Source organism: Argiope bruennichi, chromosome 6, assembly GCF_947563725.1.
Source record: "Argiope bruennichi chromosome 6, qqArgBrue1.1, whole genome shotgun sequence".
Taxonomy (NCBI): domain Eukaryota; kingdom Metazoa; phylum Arthropoda; class Arachnida; order Araneae; family Araneidae; genus Argiope; species Argiope bruennichi.
The window spans coordinates 75,377,143-75,397,961 of NC_079156.1; the positions used below are offsets into that span (position 1 = coordinate 75,377,143).

The 20,819-nt window shown below is 27.7% G+C and overlaps 1 protein-coding gene across 3 annotated transcripts in view; it reads left to right on the top strand.

Annotated features, from left to right (window-relative positions):
* The first annotated feature begins 5,862 nt into the window (after nt 1-5,862).
* The window catches only part of LOC129972117 (zinc finger protein Xfin-like), a 140,595-nt gene continuing 125,638 nt past the window's right edge, over nt 5,863-20,819 (top strand). The window contains exon 1 of one of the 3 annotated variants that reach the window (XM_056086112.1): nt 5,863-6,065. The gene's annotated coding sequence lies outside the window, so the exon portion shown is untranslated. Of the gene's footprint in view, nt 6,066-6,155; nt 6,237-20,819 lie in introns of those variants that run through there. The other 2 variants (XM_056086110.1, XM_056086113.1) reach the window with 2 other exon arrangements.

Genomic DNA, 20,819 nt, shown 5'->3' on the forward strand with positions numbered 1-20,819 from the left:
TACAAATCAGTACTTCATCAGTGACCTTTTCAAAGCCATAATTTCGGTAAATTATGGCTTTGGTAAATTATGGCATTTATTAATAAGGGTGGTATTAATCTCACTTTTTTTTATTCTCAATATAGTATATGTTGAACATATTGCACTCAAACGTTTAATTCAAGATCGTTTTTTTATATTTCGGCCATTTTAATAAAAATATGATTCAGTTCTTCTAATTAAATATTTAATATAATTCAGAATTTATTTTCAAGCATCATATTTTGTAGGAACTATTGTGCCAAATTTTTTTATAAATAAATGGGTATAATGTAATCACTAATTATAATTATTACTTATATTTTATTTAATGAAACACTACTTCTAGTATTTAAGTGGTTCAAATAATGTGCAATTAATTTATTATTCAAAGTTTTTCCGAAAAATTAACATTTTTTAATACATAAACATGGTTTGAAAAATATTTGTTATTATTCATTATTATGAATTATAACAAAGTAAGCAAATAAAATCGAACGATTAGAAAATTCCAGGTTTTACAAGATACAGAAAGACATTTGAATAAATTCTCACGTTCTAAATTACATTGCAAGATTTCTTTATTAAATTTCTTACTTTATCTGCATGTTAAATAGAATGAACCTCATAACCTGAATTCCTCTTCCAATATTATGAAACAATTCTCATTTCAAATAACTTTACTTCCCTGTTGAAAATATTCGTTATCTGTATATGCTTTTATAATTTTATTGAAATTTCTAGCCAGAACAAATGCTTGAAAATGATTTTCTATAGTCAAATGTTACATATGCTCTTTGAATCGCAGTTAAAATAAAGTTAATGTGAAAGGAAATTTAAGATATATATTTCAATTTCAAATTTCTCCAAAACAAATGCGAAAGGATTTGGATGCTTCAATTGGATAAAATATAACATTTTATTTAACACTTTTTTTATGAAATTACAAGCTCATTTCTGATCAGTCATTATTTTATGATATTTCTAAAGCTAATAAGAGTTTTGTATTTTTTTTAAAGTGCACTTTGATATTTGATTTCATTTTATGGCTTGAGTTGAATTTTGATATTTATCATCATACGCATTACTTAGAGGGGCGATAATTGGAGTTAATTAACTCGTTTCAAATTTTAATTTTTTTGTTCTTATTTCTGAAACGTTGGGCCGATGTTATTTTTTAATAACATCTTTATGAAAACATTAAAAATTTTGACATAAAATTTCATGATTCTTTTTTTCCTAAAATTAAATTGGAAGATTATAGAAAAATATCTACTATACTCGATATCACTATCTACTACTTTCTACTTAATTCTGAAAGTCAAAATTAAAATATTCTAGACAAACCTGAAAGAGTATTGTTAAATTGTGAATATAAATTATCAATCAGTTGAATTATTTTCTTAAATACTAGGTACTGCACCCTATATTTCTCAGGATGAAATTATTTTCTGTTTTCTTATGAATGATAAATTGAATCGTTAAATTATTATCACAAGAACATTATTAAAAAACCTCTTATACAAAAATTTCAAATATTTATAACATAAAAAATAATGAAAGCAAAGATTAAAGTTATGGCGTATCAAATTAAGTATTGAAGCTTAAGTGGTTGTAAATGTGTTATTCGAAAATATAAAAAGGTATTAATATTTGAAACCTACATAATCACAATACCTTCTGCAAAGGTATTTTTAATTAAAATGAGATGAACTGTTAGATTAAATAATTTTCTCGAAAAACAACCAATTGTTCCAAGTAGTTTAAAAGAACCACAGTAAGTAGTCTTTTGATATGTGTTATTATTACTTTTCAAAGAATGACTCTAAAATTTAATTAAACAGTGTGAGTTGCATTATATTTAACATCATGAAGTTTTGTATCATTTTTTAAGAAAGAGGAAGCTTCAAAACGATTTTCAAGAAACGGTTTTGATTGTTAATTTATTTTAATACTTGTAAAATAAATCTTGTAAAATAAAAGATAATGTAGTTTTTAGTTAATAAGTAATTAACTAATCAATTAATCGTCATGAAAGCTTTACTAAAATTTTTATTTCCTAGTATTTTTTGAACAAATTTGCAGATTAGATTGTGAATAGGAAAAGTGGAAGTTCAGTTTCATTTATGTCGATTAAAACGAAAAATCTAAGATTCTGTAATCATTACCAAAAATATTACAATCGTTACAATTTATATTCGCTGCTTGTTAAATTTTTTGATCTTGGTAAAAAAATAAAATTTCACAAGATAATAATCATGATTGGTTTTGTTATCGAGTGTTGATTTCAAACATTACTTTTTATTAAATAATTATAATTTACCAAGAAATTCCTCAACAAACAATAAAATAATTCATAAAATTTTTTCCCCAATGTTGAGTTTTAAATGATACGCAGTAATTATACTGAACTAGAATGATTTATAATGAAACAAATGACTAACTGTTTCTGTTAAATTTGTTCAATATTAGAAATTTTAAAATCTGTGATCATGAATTACAGATTCTAAAGGTGCACTGTCATCAAAAGAGTCTTTCAAAGATTTCACACCGAACTGACGTGAGATGCTTCGACTTTCAGGGTTAAATTTACAGTGTATCAAGATAACATACGCAATGGATACCTGACAGTATCGGTTTTTGAATTTGAGAGGCCCCAATCATAAAATTTGATCATTAAACCATCGAGCTCAATTGACACTTTGGATATCAAAAATAAGAAATTGAATGAGGGGTCTACATGTCACATAATTTTACATTAGAATAAAAGAGAAATTAGATAGAGTTTCAGAATTATTCACAGAGAATCAATACATGGTAAAAATATCTCATATAATTAAATTAGTATGAATGATGGGCTCCTTTATTTTTTTCAAATACTTTAGGGAGCTAACTAATTGAGAGATCATGAATGCAAGTAATAACTAAATTATGTTTGCTTTTCTTTTATAAAACTCATTAGTCAGAAAAATTATTTTTTATAAAATTGTTTTCTTGATAATTTTTTTGTGTTATATTTTGGGATAAACTTTGAGAGATAAAATCTCTTTATTATTTCTCAACCCAAAGCACTTTTCTTTTGGTATCTTCACAAAACTGGTTGGCAGTTTAAAATGACCAAAGGCTACCAGCTTGTTTAGTTTTTCTTTTTAAAACAGCTGCTACTCCGTCAGCTGCGTTACCAAGGTCAAACCAAATAAATTTCATGTTGATTACGTAAAGCCATAATAATATAGTTGGTTATTTAATAAATCAAAATTTGCTTTTTCTGGTACTACTACTATTACTAGTCATCCTCGTTAACAGAGCGTAGGTAGCTCTTGATCAAAATCTGGGATATATGTGACAGGTAAAGTCTGGAGTAACTTTTTCTAATATTTATGAATGGAAAATAGAAGAAGTATTTAAAATTTTATGAATTAAAATTTAGTAGGGTTTAATTGTATTTACAACATGCGAAATCTGAAAATGTCAACAGCAAAACTATTACTAAACTAGCATTGCACTTCATCGTTATTTCTTCTATGGATTGACACTTGGAAAGAAATCATTGGGAAAGAATAATCATTAAACTTTTTGTAGGTTCTTACGACAAGATATTATGAACTAAATAGAAATGGCAATAATCCAGATACACATAAATCTATACAATCATTAAAATTTTGCACATTGAATAAAAGTCTTCGCATAAGATGATTGAGACGAAAGATTATCCTTCGTCCTCCATAGGCACAGGGTCGGATTATGCCCTCTAGGGTGGCAATACAAATCTACGGCGCCCCCATTTCAAATCTAATATCCTGCTATATATATATATATATATATATATATATATATATATATATATATATATATATATATATATATATATAGCAGGAAGTTAATATATTATATTATGTTAATATATTATGAGAGAAGCCATTAAAATTATAGGATATATAATTTTAATGGCTTCTGTGTTGCAAATTTTGATAATCGTACAAAATATTTAGCTACGGGGCCCTTTCGAGAACTGATTTCACTATTCATTATATAAAAACAATCAAGTAAAATTTAAAACATTTCAAACGAAATAGTATTGAAAAAAATTTGGAACCCAGTCTACAAACCATTTAGTTATATAATCAATTATTTTTTTTTAAATATAAAGTAATATATTTTTTCAGGAATTTTAAGCAACAAAATATAAAACTTAAAAAAGTTAATTAATTAAGAACATTAAAATAATGTTTGAGCATTTGAATCAGTTCAAGTATATGGCCCTTTTAATTTAAATGAAAGAATAAAATTAATATGATTAAAAAATATAGCAATATCATTATTAATATGATTAAAAAATATAGCAATATGATTATTAATATGATTAAAAAATGTAGCAAAAAAGAAATTTCGGATATTCTTAATGTTATGGGACCTTTAAGCAGTTGCCTTCTTTGTCTATTTGATAATCTGTTATTACATTTAAGAATGGTGGGGTGGATGTCAGCTCGATTCTGGTGGAGCCACATGATTTTTATTGTATAAAAAAATAATGAAATAAAATAAAAATGAATATTAAATTAAAATAAAATTAATTAATGTTTATAAATAATATTGAATGGAAAAAAAAAATTTAAAAAATGTGAAGACCTTCTATTTTTATTTCTGTCATTTGCTTGGGAAACTGTTATTAGATATCTTAAGATCTTCAAAGATTCTAGTAAATATGCAACATAGCTTTGATTTTTATTATTTTTTTTAAATTACCAAGAGCAATTGAAAGAAATATTCTCCGTAGAACTAAGTTACAAAATATGTTGTATTTTGTGTTTTGAAATACGATCTAATAAAGTATACATCTTGGGTATTTTTCTTTCCATCTAAATTTTCACACAAATCTACAAATTTAATAAAAAAAAATCATGTGTTATATCTCATTTATCTAAATAGTTACAGCTTTAAGTGACTGATTTGATTTACAAACGAATAGACAAATCGATTGACTGCGAACTCTTTGAAAGAGTAGGTCCAAAATTTGGTTGGCTACTTCTTTCAAAGAAAATGCTTTCCCTATGATTTGGTGGTAAAAACTGCGCAAACAAAGCCTGTGGTGTTTTTCGGTTATTTTGTTAACAATCTTATGGGCGACAGACAGATTATTCCCGTACATAGATTTATATCAAAATTTAGAAAATTAAAGTTTTGGTATTAAGAGTAGTATTATATCAAATTTCACCCATCTAGTTAGTTAGATTTTTATGCTTTCATGTTCAAAGACAAGCAGACATAATTACTTAAAAAGAATTTATTTCAGAATCCAAGAAGTCTAAAACGTAAAGATTTGTGAAAATCACGAGAGCGATAATTTTCAGTTTTTAAGTTTTACTTTGTACACCAAAAAAAAAAAGAAAAGAAAGAAAGAAAGAAAAAACATATATAGGGTAAAAATTCAAAAGAATAAAGATCCTGACTCGTGGAAGAAATTATTACAGACGTAAAATAAATTTTAAATAGAATGAAACAAAAATTTAAATAAGTTTTTCATTTTGAAAATTTCGCTCTGGCAGAATTTAGATAATAATCAAACAAAGCTAAAATGTTATCTTTTAAATTAAGAATGAAAAGGAACAAAAAGTAAGAATCTATCGAATTTTTTTAAAAAAAGAACAGACATTTTAATCGAAAACTATGTATAACTTTCTCCACGCTATATTGAAAGGATAATGTGCGTATTTTTCTTTTAAGTAGTGGTCTTGTTGAACTACCAATTGTGGAAGTCAATACTCGCCAAATGAGCGCCAAATCTCTGCCAAGCGCGTGATCCAAGCACGAGAGAAGATCGGCTGAGAAGGAAGACCCGTTAAGTTTTCGCTTCTCTTCATAGAGTTCTTAGATCGCGCAGAATTCGCACGGCAGGAAGTGTGTTGTGGTGACTTTTTCCCGTTTCGAACACGAAGACTGTGCATTCGCGTGCCATACTCATCATGACGTTGGAGTGATAGAAAAGGGGGAAAATATTTTGACACACCTGTTAACCTCAGCGCACCTGTGAAGGATCATCAAGGTAGGTGCGTTTTTATTTCGTAGAAGACTGTGTACAGGTGATATTTTTGCTGATACACTAAGAGTTTTATGGCACTTTCGTAATATTTATAATTTGTTTCTGTGATTATTACTTTTTTCTCCTGTTTGTGTTTTGGTGGAGAAAAAGTAAAACGCGAAAGAGAGTCAAATAAATGGTAAGGCTTCGAATTTATGTTCAATAGAATACATTTTAAGCATTATTTTTAGTTCATTTTTGTTTTTTTATAAATATTTTATAAAATTTACTTTAAATTTTTTTTAATGTGCATTTCTAAAAAAGCCAGATAATTGGCTATAATAATTTGAAACAAAATTATCATAATTATTTCCGATACTTTTCAGTAACAATAAGATTAATGATTATTGTTAATAATATAATGATAATAATATTAATGGTTATTGTTATTTATATTTTATTTTAATTTATGGTGACAGATTAAGAAGTTGTTTTCTTTTAGAACTATATTATATACGTTAAAAGTTGATAATAGATTTAATGCTGTATTTCGAGAAAACTAGAGTTTTTAAAAATTTCGAAGGTGTATAACATCACTTTATTATAGTTATTTTTAGAATCCCTGTTCAGTTAAAAAAAAAATGTTATTCATTTTTAATCATTTATTTTATTTCTTTTTTAAATAACTTTTTTATGTATTTTATTTCAAGCAAATATTTTTTGTTTAAAAAACACAGAAGTAAAAAGAATGTTATATTATAAAAGATAAAATAAATAAATAAAGTAATATTAGTAGTTTTGTCAGAAATATTACAAATAGTGAGTCATTTTTCCGCTTTTTAATATCTTGCATTCTTTGAAACGAGAAATTAACATTAATATTACCGTTTATAAAATTTCGAAAGTGTAGTAAATTTGTATTTTTAATTATTAATAAACATACAAAAATTAAATGTCTATATTATACCTTAAATGTTGTTGAATAAAAATGTAATTTTAAATTAAATCCTATATCTGTTTCTTCTATTGAAACTAAATCGTTTTCTGATATGCAATACAATTCAGATTTGGAGCGTTTGAAACGCTGCTGTACTTTACTGTTTGTACTATGCACGTGGTTTCTAAAATCAACACTTAACGGTTGCTTCAAGTTTAAATAAATTTACAAGAAATTATCTACAAAATTAGGAATGCAATTTTCTTCTGTCAATTGCTTGTTAAAATCTACATTTCCAACTTCTATTGTAAAGTTAATTTAATAATGGTGCAACGTTAGGTTCCGTGAAAGAACCGAAAACAAAAATATGAAACTTGTCTTGTCTGCTATCGAAAACTGGAGTATTTTGATTTAAGTTAAGGAAATAAACGGACATAAATGTTGTTTCAAATATAGCAAATCAGAAGAAATATAATATAGAAATCTAATTAGAAATTACATGACATTATAAATATTTTAATTAATAAAAAGAATGTAAGAAAGAGGCAGGGTATTTCATGCAATAACGAAAACGTAAGTATTTCGGAATATAAAATGAATGTAATAAAAAACCTCGAAAGATTAAATTTTTTTTAATTATAAATTTTTTTAATTCAATTTATTGTAACATTATTTTTGTGTCAACATTTTACGATTGTATGAAATTATACCAACAAACCATCGCTTGAAATCCATTAAGTGACATTGTAAAGAGTGAAATCATTTATCAGGAATTAATTGATATTTCATTTATATCACGTAAGTATTCATGTAAAAGTATGCATACTGATAATTTAAGATAGATGAGTATTATTTATTAAAATTATTTTCTTCTATAAAAAAATATTTTAAAGCATTTTTTAGAAATGCATCATTGTACATTATTTTTTCATAGAAATGGCATGCATTTTGCGTAATCGATTTGATGATAAAATTTATTTTTTATTTCTAAACTAAAATGATATATATTCTAATTGATTAAATTTAAAAAAAAAGATGTTTTCGATTACCTTTTTTCCATATAAAATGTATGTTGTTTTATGATGATCTTTCATTTACATCGTTTCAAATTAATAAACGTACCAGAAATGGTTGCTGACTTGTTAATAGATCTATTACAACATCCATAAGGAAGGAAATTATATTCAGCGCAAATGATGCTTTTATGCCATGATCTGTAATTACCATTCAGATACGTGGATCGCAGTCGAATACTAATTGGCATTTTATATTATTGATTCACAAAAAAAAAAAAAATGATACATAGTAACACGTGTTTAAAATGTAACAATTTTTTTTTAATTGTGAGGATGAGAAATATATTTATTACTTGTTTGATTTTTAAAAGAAATTCTCGCTTTATTTTTATTCTTCAACTAATGTTTTTTTCTTAATTTTTATATTTATTTTCCTAAATCTATTAAATGAATACTTATATCAAATCTTTATCATCCTCATTTTTGTAACTTTAAAATTCTTATACAATATGTATTATGCTATTAATTCATCAATTTAAAAAAGTGATATTTTAGTACAGTTTTTCTTCAAAAACTTTTCTGAAATAGTCTAACACATTAAAATTAAGGCTGTTTCTTGAGCGATAATTTTTATAAATACATACAGCGATTATACTTAATCGTGTATTATGAATAATTTAAAGGATAAACTAAAAAAAGTTAGTTAAAATCAACAAGTTGATCTGAAAGTTATAAAAACATGTTTGGATATTAAATCTTTTATTGTGCAATCAAGAAAGAATCGAACTCTTGAATACAAACATTCAATAACATTATTTCTTATAAAGTTGTGTCCAAATGTGTTTTCTGTATCCAAAAATATTATAACTGCAAATTATTGTAAAAATTCCTGCTTTTAAATTAGTCATCTCTAGTCTTTTTAATGTATAGAAATAAAAAGACTCGTCACATTTGCTCAACTGCTTAAAGAATCGACCATTCTGATTCCGGCGCAGGGTAGTGTAGTTTTCGGTGCCACTTAACCATATATCTCAAATATTGACTCTCAAATTATTTGCTTGAGGTTATAACTACGTTATGAATAAATGTAAAAATGTTTTGTAAAGACTACAAAAGATACTAGATATAACATCCTTTCGTTTTTAATATAACGTACTGGTACTGAAGTTGTTGTTTAATTCTTTAATTACCTTGTGATTGCTCGTAATCTGATAAGTTGACACTTTCCGTTGCATGAATGTGCTACCTTAAAGATTCATTTAAAAATGCCTTAGAATACTTTAAATGTTTGTGGATTATGTATGAATTTTATATCGAGCTGTAGTACCTTTGAATGAATTCATCTCAGTTTATAAATATGAAACATGATAATTCGATGTCATGAGACTACAAATTAAAGGGTTAATAAGCGTAGGTTACTGCATTATTATTGAAAATATCCAAACATGTGAAATCTAATTGTATTCATGTAACACGTTTCAATTGTTCTGAATCAATTTAATTTTTTAATCTCTGAAGCAATTGTAGGAGAAAAAAAGGACAAGAAATCAACGCAGAGTAATATGTAGGATGATATGTGGTGTCACATTCTTCTGTGTGACATCTATGTGTATGCTTATCATGTTACTTTTCTCATTTGTATGATTTCGTTTCATACATGATGATTACATCGCGCTCAAAATATCTCTTCCATTTCTGCCATCTTGTACAAATACCTACTCTTCATATTTATAATAATGTAATTTCTAATTCTTGCTTATATAGCGTTCAATTGTCAGTTAAGCTTACTATGATAAATCTCTACGAAAGTGACAGCTGACTTATTCGAATTATTTGTATTCCATAACTGTCTAATTCCTCACTTTCCATCAACTACTAACATCCAATAAATTATGGCACAGAATTTCCGGTTTCATCTCCAATTACATCCTAGGCCACCCCGTACACCGATACCTCACAGATAACAACCTGCTTTTAAAAGTTAACATAGTCTGACCCTCTTGTCTAGAAATGATAGAACTTAATAAGAGAAAGTGAGACATGGTAGTGGTGTGGATATCTGTCAGTAGTGCCCTGCAATGAAGTGATAAGATAAATAACGGGCAGGATCTCACTGTGCTGTCAAGGATGTCTTCCTCCACACCACCCACCTGATCCAGCAAGCAGTTATTTCCTGCTGTCGCCCTCCCCCTTCCCCGGTTACACCCTGGATACATCCACACCACGGATAGGATTCGTAGAATGCAATTTTAAGAAGTTATTACTTCTTGTTTCATATTTACTTCCTCAAAATGTCTTTCTTTACGGTGAATATTGCATTCTCATCAATTTTACTATGTCCTGTCGCACTTTGTGAAAAGAAAAAAAAACTTTATTTTATTATTATTAATATTAATCCATAATTTAAATTATAATGGATAATCATTTATTATCCCTTCACATACAATTCTAACATGATGATTTGATTTGTTAAATTAATGTAGGTTAGAAATTACATAACTAAATTCTGCATGCATACTAGCTAAAATTGGATTTGATCCAAATTCTTCCTACTTAATAAATCTTTCTAAATAGTTGTAATTGTTAAAAAAAATCGAAAACAAATACATAGCAAGAAAACTGAAACCTACAGCTTTTTGGTCATTCATATGAAATTTTATAAGCAGCAAACTGCTGGTAGGCGTGCATTTAATATAATTTCGTAATGCATCAAAGCACTTATTGAAAACTTAAATTCCTTTTACCTCAAATCTCAAATCTCAAATAGACTCTTAGTAATACAGCAGATAGGAAAGAGAATTCTCAGATTAACGAAAGAGCCCAATCAGTAGAAGGTCATTTAAAAATCCAGAATATCTATCTTAATAACGAATCCTAAATTTAATTCCTAAAATGTTTCATAGACTCTTAATAATTCAGCAGATAGAAAGAGGACTATCAGATTAACAAACGAGCCCAGTAAGGAGAAGTTCATTTAAAAATCCAGAATCTTAATAACGAAGCCTAAGTTTATTACGTAAATTATTACATTAGACTCTTAGTAATCCAACAGATCGGAAAGAGGACTATCAGATTAACGAACGAGCCCTATCAGTAGAAATTCATTTAAAAATAACATTTTAATAAAGGAGCCTAAGTCTATTGCATAAAATATTACAAAATGTGCTAAATTATACAGAAAATTATGGCATATGTAATAAACAATGCAACATATGAGCGGAAATTTCATTGTTTACTTCGCACCAAGATCACTGAAAATTTGCCTGCAATGAATTGTTTCTCTCCTTCTATCCTTCTTATTCATCTTTCTGTAAATGTCGAATATAAGAGAGGTCAGATAGGTGCAGTGCCGAATTCCTCAGAATATTAAAATTAATTTTTGCATTAATTAATATTAGATATTTACTAAAAACTTTTTTTCCTTTCTAATGTTTCTGAAAGCATTTTTATTGCACACGACTTTGTTATGGAATAAATGCCATGTCATTCATTTCAGTGTTCTAAAATTATCTTATTGAGTGTCTTAAGAAATATGTAAATAAAAAAATTCTGCAACACAACTTCAGCACAAATGATAAAAAATATAAATTGTATTTAGCAACATTCCTTTTATCACGTGTTTTAAACGGTCACGTTTGAACTTGTTGAAAGTGTAATCATCTTTTCAAAGTTGCAAAATTTCCTGCTACCGTATTTGATTATATTATAGATAACCTGGTCCGCCTGCAATGAGTCTTCTTCTGAATATGCTAATAATGTGGTAATTTTAACAGCGTGACTTTCATACAACAAAAAATGAAAGAAAATAGCAAAAATTTCGCGTTTCTTTATTTCAGAGTAACATAAATATAAATATTCAATTAATATGTAAAAATAAGATCAACTGTTTGGTATTAGGCTGTTTCTTTAATGGTTTTCTTCAATTTCTTTCCGGTCAAATCAAAAAGATACACTAATATATTCACTAATATTAATATTTTAGATTTTTCTTGTTAAATGTATAATTACAATTACATTCTAGGCCTTGCAGTTTGTTAAATATGCAATTTTGATACAGATAAGGTGCATTATTTAAATTATTGTAGGATTCCTTCTTTTTATAGTTATCGTGTTTGTAATAAGATACTCACTCAGTTAATGAAATTTTAATAGGCCTATTATCATCAAAATGTAAACTGTTTCTAAAATTATATCCGGTTTTCATATTTAATATGCGAAGTTATGGAAATTATTTATTATTGCAAATTTATATGCCGCTTTCTGTAAGATTAAATTTATTTCAGAGAATGAAAATCCTTTTTTAAACAAATTTTAACAAATGATACTTATATTTGTAAATTTTAATTTCTATTTCTAATTATGCTAAATTCTAAATTATTTATATTGAATTTGTTATTAAGATTAAATTTATTCTGTCATTTTTTTTTATTTCAATCTTTCGCATTTTCTTGTATTACCTTTTTTTAAAATTTGGCAAAAACAGTAAAATAACGAAGATGTTTGTCATCTGTAACAATGTTTATTTTACTTAATTATTTTCGGATTGAAGAATTTAACGATTTAATATTTTTAAATCGGATTCTCAAAACCTGCCTTTTTTGGGTAGATCAACCCATGGATATTTCAAACGATCCGAACTCGCTCTGAAATTGAATGTACTGCGTAAAGCTATTTTAATAAACTTTTATTCCATAAATGAAATAAATCAATGCAATTCCATCTTTAAAATACATTTTTTTAAAGTTTCCAGACTTAATATATTTCCCCAAAATAAACATTTATATTTATAAATCCAAATCAATGACAGTTTTCATCATTTTTGTTCACTTCAATTTTGAATTTAAAGTTACTGTATAGCGATGAAAGTCTAAACACATTTCGACCTCTTCTCATTGACTTAGTTGGATCTAAATTCGATGCAACAATTATTGTGTAACGATTACATTCGCCTGAATTATCAAATTGATAGAAAATCAGCGAATTGATGGAAGTAGTGTAAAATTGTGAATCTTGTGAATTGTGTTCATCTTGCTTGTTGTGTGTTTGGGTAATGCTGTTCACTTGCACATGAAAAACCAACACACAGACATATCTTAGATAGAATCATCCAAAATCTGTTAAGATCTACATTTTTCGAAGCAAAAATCACATACCAAATTTCATTCATTTACTTCTTTCCGGTTGTGAATTTCATGTACACAGAAAATCTAAAAGCCAGACATAATTCCAAAAATGTGTTTTTCAGATTCACGAAAGAAGATTCAGAAGGGATTACATGATTCACGAAAAGACTCACGTGATCGAATTTTGTGGCAATTGCATTGCATTGACTTGATATATCTAGTATATGATAAAGTAAAATCTCTAGTTTTGGCGTTTATGATGAGAAAAAACATAAATTCTACTAGTCATTAACTTTTTACCATTATACCAATTACACAAATCATAACAAATACAATTCATTTCTCCCATTTCTTAAAGAATGTTACTTTCCATTTTGATGTTATTTTTCTGGGAGGTTATTGAGGTTATATCTCGTGGAGCACTTTCAGACTCATCGAAATGAGACAGGAAAAAGACAAAACCCGAGCCCAAAAGGTGTCACTACCTGAAGCTCAATTAGTAAAAGGGCGTTTAGTTCACTTTCCATTGAATGAGGTCATCAGACCACTTTCCTTCTAATTAGTGAGCATTTTAGGTGTAATTACCATCATGGTGGTGCTCACTTCAGAGGATTGAGTTATTTTGCTGCAAAAGAAAAGTGAATAAAAATATTTTTTCTAGTTTGGAAATATTCCTTGCCTTATAATTGATGTTATTTTCGATTGCTGGGTAATTTTTTTTAGTTGCGATTTTTCTTAGTTAATCCAGATCAACTTTCAATGATATTTTTGATGAATGAAAAGTTTTTCTGTGAATGTTATATCTAGTAGTCTTAAAATAATTACTCTTCGTATAATAATTACTCTCTACAAATTCGCCTCGTGCAGGGCGTGTGATACAGTTGTTATCCTCGTGCATTTGTCCTTATTTATTTCTGCAAATTTACTAATCTATTTCTTACTGATACTCAACTTTGATTTCTTGAAATAAGAGAATTTATAAATGACCTATTTTGATAAACGAATAATTTAATCAATGCATGTGTTTTCTGAATTCGAAATTAAGTTTTATAGATACAACTTATAATGAACAATCAATCATTTAAAATAATAAATATTTTCATTTCCAATAAGAATTTTTTATCTAAATAATTGGGATCGAATCTGAAATTATTTTTAGCTTCATATATATCTACACATAGTTATTTAAATTACCATTTTATTTATTATCAAGCTCTAAACTTATGCTCATCTACAACTATGGGAAACAAAATACATTAAAGCCTTTATTTATATTATAAATGTAGAATTGTATTTAGATAGATCGCAAATAGTTATAACTTCTTTGTAAACGATGTTAGGATACAGAAAACTGAACATAATACAGATGAAAGATTAAAGTTTGTTTCAGTGTATAATTATTACTCGATGCGACTTTCTTTATTAAACTGAGTAACGTCCATGGGGTACTCCATTTTAGATGAAATTCTGTGTAGTATTAGCTTCGAGAGCCGCATACATGTTCTGCGGCTCTAGAAGAGATGTATAGCTTTTTGAATAACTTTTTGTGCCTTCAATGCAATGTATCATAACCTCTGCTTTATCGCCTCCTTTGTGGGCAATAGTTAATAAATTGAAGCACGCATAAAGAATACTTCACATACTACTGAAGTAAATTATCGCTATGAAACTGCTTTTATGAGTAAATCACATAAAGGAATTCTTAATACTTAAATTAAATTATTTGCTTTTTAATAATAACTTTCTGTATTGTGTTAAACTGTTTGAAATGAAGTTATAACTATTTCTAAATGGAGTAATTGTTTTGAATAACCAATGAATTAAAATTTTCATTCTCCGTTTTTACTTATATAGACAGCATTTAATCTAATCTACATTTGTATGTACGTGTAGAACTTAATTTAAAGCTAGAAAGCTGTTGATGCTAGAATAAAAGTTTGTGAAAAATTTTCTTAAAATAAGTAATCGAATGAATGCTGATAATATAAACAGCTGAACAATGATGAATCTTAGTGATAACGTAGTATTCTATACGCATTAACGACCATATACTAACTTAGTTTCTATATATTATAAATATGTCATCTAATATATATAAAAATCCATATCAAATATAATATCAAATGTATATAAAAATGAATTTTTGCTTGTTCGTATTTTATACTCTGCCTGATTGGTTTTAACGTAGAAAATCCATGTTTTCCATATGGCCAGTTGTATGTTCGATGTCACGAGTCGGACAGCGAAAAAATTTCTCAAACCAGGAAAACAAAAAATGTGAGCACCTTAAAACACTTGAATAATAAAGTAAAAAAAATAGAATAAATATTATATATACCTATATATCTCCTATATATATATATAATTAAATTTCAATGAACGTATATAGTGCCGATAAGAAAATAAATATCATTCTTTCTATTATTCCCAATTAAATGAGATAGATTTTTCCAAACGTATTTCTTTAACGGCAACAACGCGCTGGGTATTAGCCATTACTACACCATAAAAAAAGTAAACTATTCTTGAAAGGAAATGGAAAATGAATGAAAATGTGAAGCTCGGCATTTCTTTTTATTTCAAACAGAATTTATGAATACAATAAACTAAATTTGGATAAAACATATTATTTCACAGTTTTTTTATAATACTGTATAAAAAAATATACGCATTAGCGATTCACAAATAGAAAAAAATGATGCTTGTGTGCTTAGAGCTGATTTCTTATGATATATTTTACTGAAGTCCATCTATGTTCATCTAATAATTATCTGAAAAGCGTTCTATCAAAGTGATTAAAAAAGCGTTGATCGTAAACATTTCTATAGATCCCAGTCAGTGCTGCAGGATATAAAACCCTCTTAAATTTTTCGCACTATGAACTTGAATTGTGTTGTAAACTAGCAAAAAGCCAGGAAGTAATTTTCTACTGTACACTTATGAGTTTAAAATCTGTTGACCTTTCCTAAGCTGTATAACCTACGTGCGTGAGGGGCATGATTTGACGTTGGCCTTGGAGGCAAAAAAACTCAGTGAGAAACGACTATAACTATAAATTATGAGTAGCAATTTCGTCATCGTTCCCACCTCATTTTGGCTTCAAGTTCTTGTGGGATTTTAAGGATATTTTTCACTGGATTCCCGTCCATGCCTGAGATCCACTGGTGGACAGTGAGGTGTGTAAGATATATTGCGTATTAGTGTATGCAACTTGCTGTAATGCTCCTGTAATTACAACGTTCTGTGCTGTTTTGGTATTTTACTTCCTTTAAACATTTCTTCATCCGTTTGTAAGGAAAGTAATTGTTTTCACAGTTCATTTCTTCAGATTTTTCTTTCTCAATTTTTAGAAAATAGTATCGTATGATTTTCTTAAATCTTTTTTTTTTTTTTTTTTTTTTTTTTTTTGTTCATAGAATATTTTTGAAGGTATCTGTGTTTTACAGTTTTATTTCATCTGAAGATACTTTTTTAACAGCAAAAGAAAACTTTTAAGTATGAATAGGAGCAGATCATTACAGAAACTTCTTTAGGTTTTTATTTATTTATTTATTGAAAATAACGTAAATCGAATGTAGTTTTATAGCTATCATATTAAGTCGAAAAAAAAACATTCATTTCATCTGTAATTGTAATAAAAATAAGAAAATAGTAAATAAAAATTAAAACAAATTAAATTTCTCTTTGGTTTACCGAATAAATTGTTATTTGGAAGGCCCTGTTATGATTAAAATATTCATTCTCTGTAAAACAGCGGACAGGTATTCCTATTACTTCAGCTAAAAATATTTTTATGAAAATATTTTTTGTTGATAGTTTTCATGGTACTTGAAATAATACAAAATAATGAAATACTTGAAACATTTATAAATAACAAAATTTGCACCTAATGTAATTCAATCTTGGCAACTGTACGAAATTACTTATCAGAAATCTAATATTGGAAGTCCCTTAAAAAACATATAAGTTTATTTTCATAATTTGACTTCCTTATTTCTAAAAAGATGTGGTAATAGAAATAAATGCAAAAATTAAATTTGTAAATTAAATTTAACAGCTTAACACTTTCTTTTAAGCTAAAATAATCTGCTTTTTACTATTGCCTCTCAATGAAATTAGGATGTGGTTCACATGTTAAAAATTTTTTAAAGAAAAAGCAGTATCATTAAAAGTTATTTCTCTTAGGTAAATATCCTAGCTAGACGTACATTCAAATAATTAATTAATTTTGCAAATTGAATCCTACGCGTTCTACTTATGCACTTATGTTCGGAGGATAATAATTTAAATGAATAAAGAATGAACGTGAATTATAATAATAGTTTTATTTAAACAAATATTTGATTAAATTCAAGGGCGTAATTTAAAATTTAGGTTTAAAAATATTTTAATAATTTAAGGTTTCTAAATATTATTACTTATCAAGCTATTCGAATGTATAGAGGCATCTTGGTTCTTTAAATTTATAAAGTATATTTTTACACTGATTCTGTCCCATAAACTTCCTCTAAATGGCTTCTTCCATATCGGTATGCCAGTCTGATTCTCCGAGGAGCTCTTTATGGCCAACCCTTTAGAACACCTACGGAGCGATACCCCTAAGACAACAACAGGTTTAAAAAATCCTATATCTAGCCTTCAGTAAATAGATAGATAGGTAGATCGAACTTACGAAACACACACGAAGCTTTGCAGTTTTTTTTTCTTCCCCCTAGCGATTGAGCAACCGAAAGGTCTAAAAATACTTTGTCCTCCGTGGAATTTTTCGCCGACGACCTTATTTATTTCCTCGCATCTTAGCCCCAGGCCATGCGTTGGCCGGCCAAACCAGCCCTAACCCTTTTCCCAGCGAAAAAACCCCTTTCGCTGGGGCCCCAAAAAGGATGTGCACACGCGAGCCAACAAGTAGCTAGGAGTGGATGACTCCAACAACTGAGAGGCCTCTCCTAGAATTCTCCCCGCATCGCTGGAGACGTCCCTATCATTTACATGTAAGTGGACGAACTGCTGCTGCTCCCACCCCGCTCCCTGCCTCTCGACAACCCCCCTGCTAGGGCTGAAGAGGCGAGTCGGGGACGTCGCTTTCACTCACTGCTACAGCACTTCTTAACGACGACATAAAGAAAGAGTTTGTTTCGTGCGTCGCGGCGTCTTCCTTGTATTGCCATTTAAAGAAAAGGCGACCGCTCTGGTTGCGAACTACATGGCGAATTAATGTACAAGGATCTCTGGGTTGGAAATTTGATGAAACAGACGAACCCAATTTGGTGCTCTTTGAGGATGGTTAAGGAACCGATTTGCAAAACGCCAGTTGTTAGGGCTCAGCAAAACAGGAAAAAAATGAAAATTACTTTTTTCCCTATGCATTTATTTATGTAAATGAAGGGATGAGATACAAAGTAACAACATAACCAATTCATTCACCGAACAAATTATTTCTAGACTTGAAGGTAAGGAACAGAACTTCGGAAATCGATTGATTAACCAAAAAATATAAAAAGACGACTGCTGTTTATTTTCAAATTTTTTCCTAGTATTCGGTTATTTCATTTTTTTGAAAATAATTTTAAGAAGAATTTCATTGATTCCACATTAAATATTTCTTTTATTATTATTATTTCCTGTTGCTTATTTTTTTTTAACTGAATACACTGAACGGTTTAGATATTCTCTTCATCACAGTTTAGTTCTGTAAGGCCCACCACAAAATTGCCCTCGTATTCCTACAGATCAGAACATTAATGTATAGAAAGTTAGCACACGTTCTGCTATTAAATTCGGAAATGTGAATAATTCTTAAATTCAAACTAATCGTATCCCAATCTAGTCATATTTTATTTTTTTTTTAGCTATACTTACAATATAGCAATTGTCAGTGATTATAGAATGGAAATGTACTACAAAATTTTACTATAAAAAATCATAAATGAATATATGTATATAAACACGTCTGGGAACTAATTAATCATATTATGAATTTAAAATATTTTAGAGAAAGATGCTGGACAATTACGAATCATTACTTAAGTGTTGTTTTCATATTAAGAAAGCATGGAGGAAAATTTTATATTCCTTCTACTCCGACGTGTTTGATCCATTCAAATCGTTTCGAAATATTGATCAAAGAATTCAGAAATAAAAATATTATATACATATATTTAGATATATTAAAAATTATATAATTTAATATTAATAATTATATATAAAATATAAACAATACATATCATTTTGTATATTAATTCGTAGAATAATAAATTGTACACTATTCTACGAATTTATTGTTTTGAAGTTTCGTAGAATATAGAAGATCGAGTATGCATTTCTTTTATCTTCCTTTTGATCGATTAAATCGAAAATTTGAGGCATATCTGCAATTTTGTTGTTAAGTTCATACAACTTTTATTATTTCAGTTGTGTTTTTTATCTATTGCGTTCACATAAATGCAATTAATGCAGTCAACTATTTTGTGGAAAAGATCCAAAATTTTGACCACAATCTACAGGTCTACAGATAAAACCATAAGCCTAATTTTAATCATTTTGATTTTTTTGAAGTTATAATGTTTAATTTAATGATATAATTTATGAAAAAAAAATTTCTGGACTAATGGAAATTTAAAATGTGTAGCTTCTTTCAAAATTCAGATTGAATTTTGCTTGAAAATGCTTTGTTATATATATTCGTATACACGAAAATATAAAAGAAATTTTATTCATGTTTCAACTATTAACTGAATGTCGATTTAGCCCCTTTTTTCGAAAATAATTTTTTGCTTTTAACTTAGAGAAAAAATTTCATTAAATAAGAAATATTAAGCATTATATATAATTATCTGTTAAAAGAAAGAAACTTTAAATGATTTAAATTATATCTACACATGGCTAGAACTTTTATTGAAAGAATGTTTTCTTTATACTAAAAAAAAATTGGGTTTTTTTCCCGATCTTTTAAATTCCCGAAATTATGGAAACTTTTATTATTAAATTTATTTCCAAATCTTCCTTTTACTATATCTCAGATCTTTCAAGATTTTATTTCCTTTATACAAGCTGCGAAGGACAGGGATCTAACTTTTGAAGAATAAAATGGTGTTCATAAAAGCGCAAAGGAAAGAGTATTGATTTCATACCGTTGTTTATTGTCACCAACATCATGCAGGTAGTGACATTTTTCTTTTCCTACCCTGTCGTTGCATTTTTCCTAAAAGAAATCAATAGAGAACCGTTATATATCTAGTAATTATATGCTTTTCTACATCGAACTTGGATCAATACTTTTTATATTTATATATTTTTTTGGTTTCAGTTATGGGCATTGATTATGCAAGCGTGAACACCATTCGACACAATTTCAGATTATGTTTATGAAAGCAAGAATTCTACATTTACCAAGTTATTGTTTGTGGATGATAAGTTTTTTTTTCTTGTCCTAAAAGGAATGGCAAAAAAAAATGATAAAAATATATAAAAAGAATCAGCTATGGCTGCAAAATTATAATTGCTTATTATGCTGAAATAATCAAATATATTTCAATAACAATTAATTATCTTTCAGGTAGAATAATCTTTTCTTCTTTTTTAAACCGAGACTAAAATTTAAGTCTACGGTTTTGCACTTTTCTTTCTTTTGGAATAAGAAATTTATGTCCCTAAATTAAAAGATAAACTGAATTCTATTATACTTTTAAGAAATGCGCTATGTCAGT